Consider the following 8,712-nt stretch of genomic DNA (forward strand, 5'->3'; position numbering starts at 1 on the left):
TTACGTTATATTGTGAATTAAACAGGGTATTTTGGAATAACAAAATAATATTTTAAAACATACATAACATTTCAAGATGACACAATTACATATTTTATTCTATGCGTAAATATAGTGGCGAGTGAAATTTCGCATACCATATGTTTTATAGATATGTCTTTTCGTTGGTTAGTGAAACCGGCCCCGCATCATCATTATATCTATAGGTGCCAAATATAATGATGATACCGGCTATTCAAACTTGCAATTTAATTTTTGTTCAAAACTTTTTTATTTAACAAAAAAATTGTTAGATTTTCGATATTAAAATTTGTTAACACTTAAATTTGGGAACACTTACCGAAACAAATATATGCATATATGTATATAGCTACTTCTCCCTGTATTACTTTTCTATATAGACTAATGTTATTTGGAAGTTCTTGACACTCAAATAACGTTAATACTTTATAGTTAAATAATTCAGCAATAATATAAACTATAAGCTAAATTCTTTACATTATAAGATGGAATGGATATGGTTTTAATTAAAAATTTAGTAATTCACATTTGTAAACTGAATTGCTTATATTAATATCGTATTATACTGCATTTTAAAAGTTAACAACAATATATTAAAAAGTGCATTCCGAATTTATAACAAGTGTGTTGTTGTGATGACTATAAAAGGTAAAAAATTTAGAACCACCTCATTTCTAATTTCAAATAGATTTTTAACATCCCCTAAAGTTGGGTTCTTATAAAAACAATCTGATCTAATCAGCACATAACTGATTGCGTTAGTAAGCTTTTAGTTAACATACCTAGAAAAATGTAAATTTGACTCTAAGAAGAATTTCGCCACTCGAATTTCCTGAAAAGCTCGCCAGTTAGTTTCGGTAACTACAACAGCTCAAATATCAAATTTCAAGAAATCCCATCAATTAGTTTCATAGATATGATAAAAAATGTAGATTCGCCACTAGTTCGGTTTCCGAGTTCTGATTGTTTCAAAAACTAATTGCATAATACGCTCCAAATTTAAATATTAAATTTCAAGAAAATTGATTGAATTTTTGTCTTTATATACGCAAAATGTAAAATTGGCCCGCATTTCCAAGGCCTGATATATTCCAAAAGTTGATCAATCCGTGACATCGTATTTCATGAAAATCCGTTCAGCCGACAGGTTGCTAAAAAATAGTTTATTTACATTTCCCTACCATGGAGAAGTGCGTTCCCACCGAAAATTCGACATGCAAAATTTGTTGCTATGTGATGGCAATTGTTGCTATGGAAATGTCGCTATGGAATCCGACCGCATTGCGGTAATAAAGGGGACATTATTACCGCAATGCGGTCGGAAAAAAGAAGAACTGTTTTTCAACAAAAAACAATTTTAATTTAAAAAAATTTTTTTTTTTTGCACTTTTCCAAAAAATGTTTGGAAAAAAGTGCTTATTAGTTTCTGTCCATGATATTCAACTCCTACTAGAAACCTATTTCCGTAGAACAAAATTTTTACCTATCTTCCCCTCTACAAATTAGTGAAACCATAAGCATTTTTCAAATTTTACAAACACAGGAAAGCATTGGCTGGCTTCTCCTATCGCGGCATACTACAGTTAAACTTTAAAAAAACAGAATGGCCGTTAAAATTTACCGTTATCTAAAATCCGTTTTTTCCAAATTTTTAGACACTAATAAATAGTTCATTTGGTTAAAAGAAAATTTTTTTCCACCTCCGCCCCCTCTCAAGTTATAGCCTCTCGAAATTAGTAAAATTTGAATATTTGTAACCTTATATTTGCGAAACTGCAAGCTTTTTCAAAGTTCTATAAACGCAGGAAGCTGACGGTAAATTCCATGCCATTAAAAAATATAAATATTTTTCTTAGCTCACACAATAAACCCGTAAAATCGATTAATAATTCTATAAAAACAAGAACTTTGGCAAGTAAACTTGTCATAATTGTTATTTTCAAATTAGCTCTTTTAGCCTTGTTCAAATTGGGTTTTCTTTTTTTTTTTTGTATTTGCTTGCATCCATTATTAAAATCAATTTTTGTTTTACTTTACTTAACTAGATTTTATATTTTTGTTCGCCCTTTAAAATGGCCAAAATTTTAAAAATTTAGTTCATTTTTTTTCTTTCAATTTCCCACTTTATGTAAAGTATAATTACTTTAATTAAAATCGTTTATATCTGCAAGTTGATAGTAAAAGCAGAAGTACAATCGACTAAACTAAATAGTGTTCCCATTTTTTTCACTTCTTTACCCCTGTGAGGGGTAAAGAGCTGGTGCATGATATCTCAGATAATATGTCCTAGTTTCTTGCGTCATTGGGTGTTTTTAACTAAGTAGGTGAATAGCTTACCGTAGTTTTTAAACTGAATAAATTTTTGTGTACTGATGAACGATAGAAAAATTTAGTTACTTATTAATATCTGGAATGCATCTATATATATGTAGGTCAGAACAAAAGCTAAAAGAAATATTCTGAAAAGATTTTTTCCCAATGCAATAATTGTGAGTAGAAAACAAGCAACACAGTAGTATTGTAACCTTGTACAGTAGTACTTTAGCCTCAAAAATAATACTATAGACTTGTACTCAGAGATGAATTTACTTAAAGTTATATAAGATTTGTTTCAAGATATCAATCTACCATGAAAATCGAGATTTTCTAAAAATTTCATTAAAGAGTTTTGAAAGCCGTACTGGAATGTACTACAATAGAGTGCAGAATTATTTTAGAGAACCACAAAATGAAAACAACTCTGTAGGGTTTTTATACACTTATTATGATCAGCTAAACGAATGGTTTGATGAATCGAATGAACTATTAGTAAATCAAATAACATTTCAAATTACAATCGGCGAATAGTTTTGTTTGCCAGACCAAAAAAGTTATTAACTCATGCAATTGAAAAATTACATTATCATAACCTAAAAATAGAATATGTTTACAGTAGCTTTACATGCATTTCAAATCTTAATTTGTTAACAATTCTTCCATTGCTTCTTACCATACAATTTAATTTTCCTTTACCTTTAGCCATATTGGGGTGGTGATTTTGCTTCATTCACTAGCTCAAAATTTCGAATGTAATACTAAAAATTCTTATTCGCCAAAAATTTCATTTACCTACTTCCCGCGATCGTAATACGGAGAAATTTTTCAAATTTAAATTTTGAATTAAATCGAAAGATTTTTTTTGTCTGTGTTCGAATAAGGTAACTTTTCTTTGTGATCAGAACTAATTTTTATATAAGTACTCGTATGTATGAACTTTGTAGTTTTGTATAAAAAAAGATTTTTTTTTCTTTTCTTTATTTTTTCGTGTTTTGTTTTAATAGTTTTCGTATTAACGTTATTTCCATAATTTTTTTTTCTCTTTTTTTTAATGCATTAACATTTAAGGGACAAAATCAAACTTTTTTTATAGTAATTGTTATAATTATAGAAAAAAAATTATTATTATTAGGTATTGAAAAAAAAAGTAATTGAATTTATGTTAAAAACCAAAACAAAATAGAAGAAAACAAAAAAAATACAATGAAAAATTTCTTTTATTACCAAAAAAAAATATTCCATATAAAAATGTCATTTAGCTGTCATACATAATAAATATTACTAAGGAGGGAAAGACAACAAAAAGAATTCAACAAAGAAGAAGTAAAAAAACTTAATTTTACCGAAGTTCTCCAATAAGGCTAAAAAAGTAACTGTACAGTGGATTTTGGGTTTTACGTTATTGGTGTGCTTTTGGTATTTCTAGGTTGTTTTTATTACAGTAAACCCACGGTAATGCCCGCTCCCCTGGCATACCATCACAATGTTTTGTGTTTTTATTTTATTTCCCCCGTTTACTTGCATATTTTTCTTTACAATTTCTTTTTTTTTTAATTCCTTTAATACATAGAACTCTGTTTTTTTATTTACATTTTGGGTTCTGAATCTAACTATAGCATAAACCAATTATCTTAAAAATTATACAATGGCTGATAGATACTGATCCTTTAACAAAAAGGTTTTAGGTTCAAAACCTGGTCAGGTTACTCCAAAAAAAATTATACTTAAAAATAAAGGCTTATTAGAATTTCAAATCAAGTAGAAAAGTAATTACGAAAATCTAAAATAAATATTAATATAACCTTCGATATTTAATATACATAAATGAAAAAAAAAGATTTTGCTGGCTGGTCACCGCTTGCTTAACTCAGTCAATAACTTGTAAAACTGAATTTTCAAGTATCTTACTCAGAAATGCAATATTTACAAATTATTTGGTTATTTGCGCGAAATTATTACAACTATTTAACAGCTTCTTTTAAAGCAGTTAAGCGATATTATCGAATACGTCCACTTACAAAATAATTTGGCAGACGAGAAAATTAACCGCTACTTCACTGCACCATTGTTTCTATTGTTTGCCTTACTTCTTATTATAATTTTTTATGGTTTCTTTTAATTTAATTTTTCGTTTTCTTTTAATAATACATAATAAAAATGTTCACTTATATTACGCACAATGCGTGTTCACTTTTCCTTAAAAAAATTATATATGTATACAAATAAGTATGCAAAATAAAAATTATAAAATATAGATATTTTATTATCTTTTATTTAGACATATATTATTAATAAAATAATAGTACGATAATATAAAAGGCTGCAAGGTGTTTTGACAAATAAAAATTATTTTGAAAATTAATTTCAATTTAAATTTTCAACGTAAATTCATTAATTAAAATAAAAATAATCAATAATTTAACACCTAACAGATCTCTAACTAAAAATAATTTATGGTTTTCTGATGCAACGGCCGTACATGGCACTCCAAAGTGACAAGAAGCATCTTATTAACTCATATGATATCTATTAAATAATCATACGATTATCTTTTACGTTTAATATTACCAGTAAGTAACAAGAACCGCAAAAGCATTTAACTTGTTTGGTGGAAATTGAATACTGTTTAATTATAATAAAATTTAAGTATTGCATAAGCAATTTGTTTACCAATCATGCAAGTCATTGAAAGTCAACATCAGGCAATGAGAGTAAGAGACTATATTTTTGAACACACTTTGATCTGATGGTACTGAAAAACATAATGATTGCGTAGTATATGCTTATATGCTGCGCTAAAATAAATAGATAGCTCAAATACTTCAATTAAGCTTCTTCAAAAATTAACAATGTTAAACATAACTATGTTAAATTGAAATGAATTATAAACGAGCCTAGTATAAATGAAACAAAATTAGATATAACTCACTATAAGAACCAAGCCCGCTATGAGAACCAAGAGAAACAGTGAGATCCAATAATTGAATAATGCATATGCAACACCTTCTATTCTTGCTTTAAGAGTTTTAGAGAGTTAGTCCTTCTAATAAAAGCGCAGTCGATGATGATAGCACATAATTGCAATAAGAAATTTTTATATGAATAACCTGATGACATTGTTGCAACACTACTGTCATTATTAATTGTACAATCGTAAATTTGAACTTGTGCTAAAGTTTTGTGCAAATAAATTTGAATTTCTAAAACTTTTGCGGAAATAAAAATTTCCACATCATCCGCATCAATCAAAAATTTTGTTATTGACAAAGTGTATTTCTTTGTTCTCGTTTTAAAATATCTTTGGAAAAATTTCAAAAAATTGCATTCTTAAATAATTACAGAAAAGAGCAAGGCTGGCACAATGTGGAAAATTGACTCAAAAAAATATTATAAAAACAAATTTTTTAACTATTGTTCGAATTTCTATTATAACAATTTTTCGTGTCGTGAATCAAATAATCCTAAGTTTTTTTAACTATAATGGTGTTTGCTGTTGTTCTTGCTTAAATTCCATAAATAAGGAAAACGACCTTAACGAAGTTTAAAAACAAACAAATAAGGACAGAAATTCTAAAATTTAATGGCTAAGTGCTCCGTTATTATTCTATTTTCGAAGTTCTTTTGATTTCAAAATTATCCAAAAATTAACAATTTTTTTTTAATTAAAGTATGAGCAATTTACAGAAAACAAGTCATAGGAAATTTTTTCATTAAAGAAATCAATCTCAAGTCCAAAAAAGAAAAAAACGAGTTTCTCACTTAAGTCTTTTATTCTTTATCTCTTTTTCATTTATTTTGTTTGTTTTTATTTCGTTTCTTATTTTTATTCAGAAATGGAGTATTTGTCAACATAATTGAGATTCTAATCAAAAATAATTTAAGTAAAAAACAAGAAAAAATAGAGTTGATCATGTCAACTCTGTGAAAACCATACGAATTTGGTATAGGATATGCTACAGCTGACCAATAGATAGATTATGATTTTAATTAAGCTGGTTTTGTTCGAAAAGAAATTAAATAAATTATCTGTGTGGTGTTGAAGATGAAATTAATATAGTTACTGTATTACCATTTTAATTTGTGCAAAATTTTGTTATTGTTAATTCAACAGTTTCTAAGATAATGATTAAACTATTATCGAAATTACCTCGTAGCTACCATAACGATTCAAGAAAGGTTCTATACTTGTTTGTAAAACTGAAATTTAGATATTTTAGCTTCAATATTTCCTGAGATATAGCCAACTAACTTTCGAAGCTGTAGGGCCACTACCTAATCGATCGCATCAAATTTAAATAGGGTTTCGACATTTAAATTGAGTGACATTTACTATAATGAATAATTTATGGTAATTTAATTAGCTTGGCTCAATTAGTTTTTGAGTTATCAATTGGACGGGCGCACGGGCAAACGAATGGCTGGAAAGACACGTTTAAATCGAAAAACTTACTCTTGTGTCCCTATCCTAGACCATATTATTTTTTAGCGTTACAAACGGTAAGGCGAATTTATCATATCCTTCGAACATACGTTCATACGGGCATAAAAAATGTTAGTGTAAAAAAATTTTTTTGTTGCTAAAAAGAGCATTTCAGTAAAAAATAAAAATCTGATTTGATCAGCGCATAATTAAACGCATTGCGTGTATATTTTGAATTTAATATTTAAAAATTCAATATAAATTTATTGGTTTAGCGCGAAAGCGTTACACAACGCTGTGAAATAATCATATTGAATCAAAATCGTATAAGAATATTTGATATTAAGACAATTAAGACACTATATTTTAAGTGGGTGACAAGAGAAATAACAAACAGATCAAAAAGTAACCAGCCATCAATAAGACATTATTGTAGAAAAAAAATTATAGTGAAAGTTCTCATTCTGACAACCTTTCACGCCTCTTAACCTTGTTAATTTTTTTTTCTTGTTATTTTTACCGACCGCATTGCATACAATAAGGGAGGTTATGTGATGGCAGCAAATTTTGCATATCGAGTTTTCGGTGGGAACGCACTTCTCCATAGTAGGAAATCGTAGTTAAACAGGTGTCGGTTTGTGTGTCTGTGTGTGCACGCGTGTATTTTAAATTCGACTGAACCGATTTTATTGAAATTTTATGTTTTTTTTGGTTATGTCAAGGATTGATAAACTTTTGGGACATATTATGGCTTTGGGAACTGGACTTTTTTGCGGGCCAATTTTAGATATTTGCTCATATAAAGAAAACTAATCAATTTCCTTCAATTTTAGTATTTAAATTTTGAGTGTTAAAACAATGAACATCTAAATTGTTTGGAACGAACTACTGGCCAATTATTTTTTATCATATCTATGGAACTAGTTGATGAGATTTCTTGAAATTTGATATTTGAGCTCTTGTTGTTACCGAAACTAACTGACGAGCTTTTCAGGAAATACAGGTGGCGAAATTCTACTAAGAGTCAAATTTACATTTTTATAGGTATGTTAACTTAAAGCTTACATTAACGTCGTAAAAATTGGAAAGAAGTGTTTAAAAGGCACTTTGATAAACTCCTGCAACACCTTCACTTAACTAGACAATACGCATTTAGGTTGGTTATTGCTGATCACATCATATTTTTAGATCTGAAAGAAGTCTTATATTTATTTATATTATTTAAATGCTGTTCAATAAGCTCAAACATGTATTATATACATAAACAGTAACATTCAATTTGCGATAATATAGTTTATGACTCTAAATAATTCAGTGCAATTAAGATTTATAAGCTCAATTATAGTTATGTGACTTCGCCATTTCGCTTACATTTATATAGGCGTAAAGAGAAAAAATTATTCACTGTGCAGGGTGGATTAGGTAAATTGCATATTTTTATTTTGAACAATGTGAAACAAACGGAATAACTGAAGTGAAACTGAAAAAATTTCTTTGAAAATGTACAAAAAACGAATTTATTTTATACATAAACGGAAAAAAAGTAAAGAACAGAGAAATAAAGTTGGGTTAAACCAATGATTTGTATTGTAGCACGCTTCCCTTCAACAAGTGAAAATTCTGTTTTTAAATACAGTCTATGTATACCTATCACACTATTAAAATTATTTTCATTCATATACAAAACTATTTCTAGGATTGCATATATTTAGGATGATGCATATATGCAGTCTTTGAAATAAAGCAAAAATTAATATAAAATGGGGTTAACATAATGCTCGATTTTAAGGTTTAATTGTGTGAGTTAAGAAAAATGATTATATTTCTTAATGTCATGGAATTCACCGTTAGCTTTTTGCCTTTATAGAAATTTGAAAAAGATTGCGGTTTCGGAAATATACTCGTAAGATGTGAAAAATTCAAATTTCACAAATTTCAAGGGGCGATAACTTGAG

The sequence above is a fragment of the Condylostylus longicornis genome, unplaced genomic scaffold (genome assembly GCF_029603195.1).
Source record: "Condylostylus longicornis isolate FDR11 unplaced genomic scaffold, ASM2960319v2 ptg000003l, whole genome shotgun sequence".
NCBI classification, from domain to species: domain Eukaryota; kingdom Metazoa; phylum Arthropoda; class Insecta; order Diptera; family Dolichopodidae; genus Condylostylus; species Condylostylus longicornis.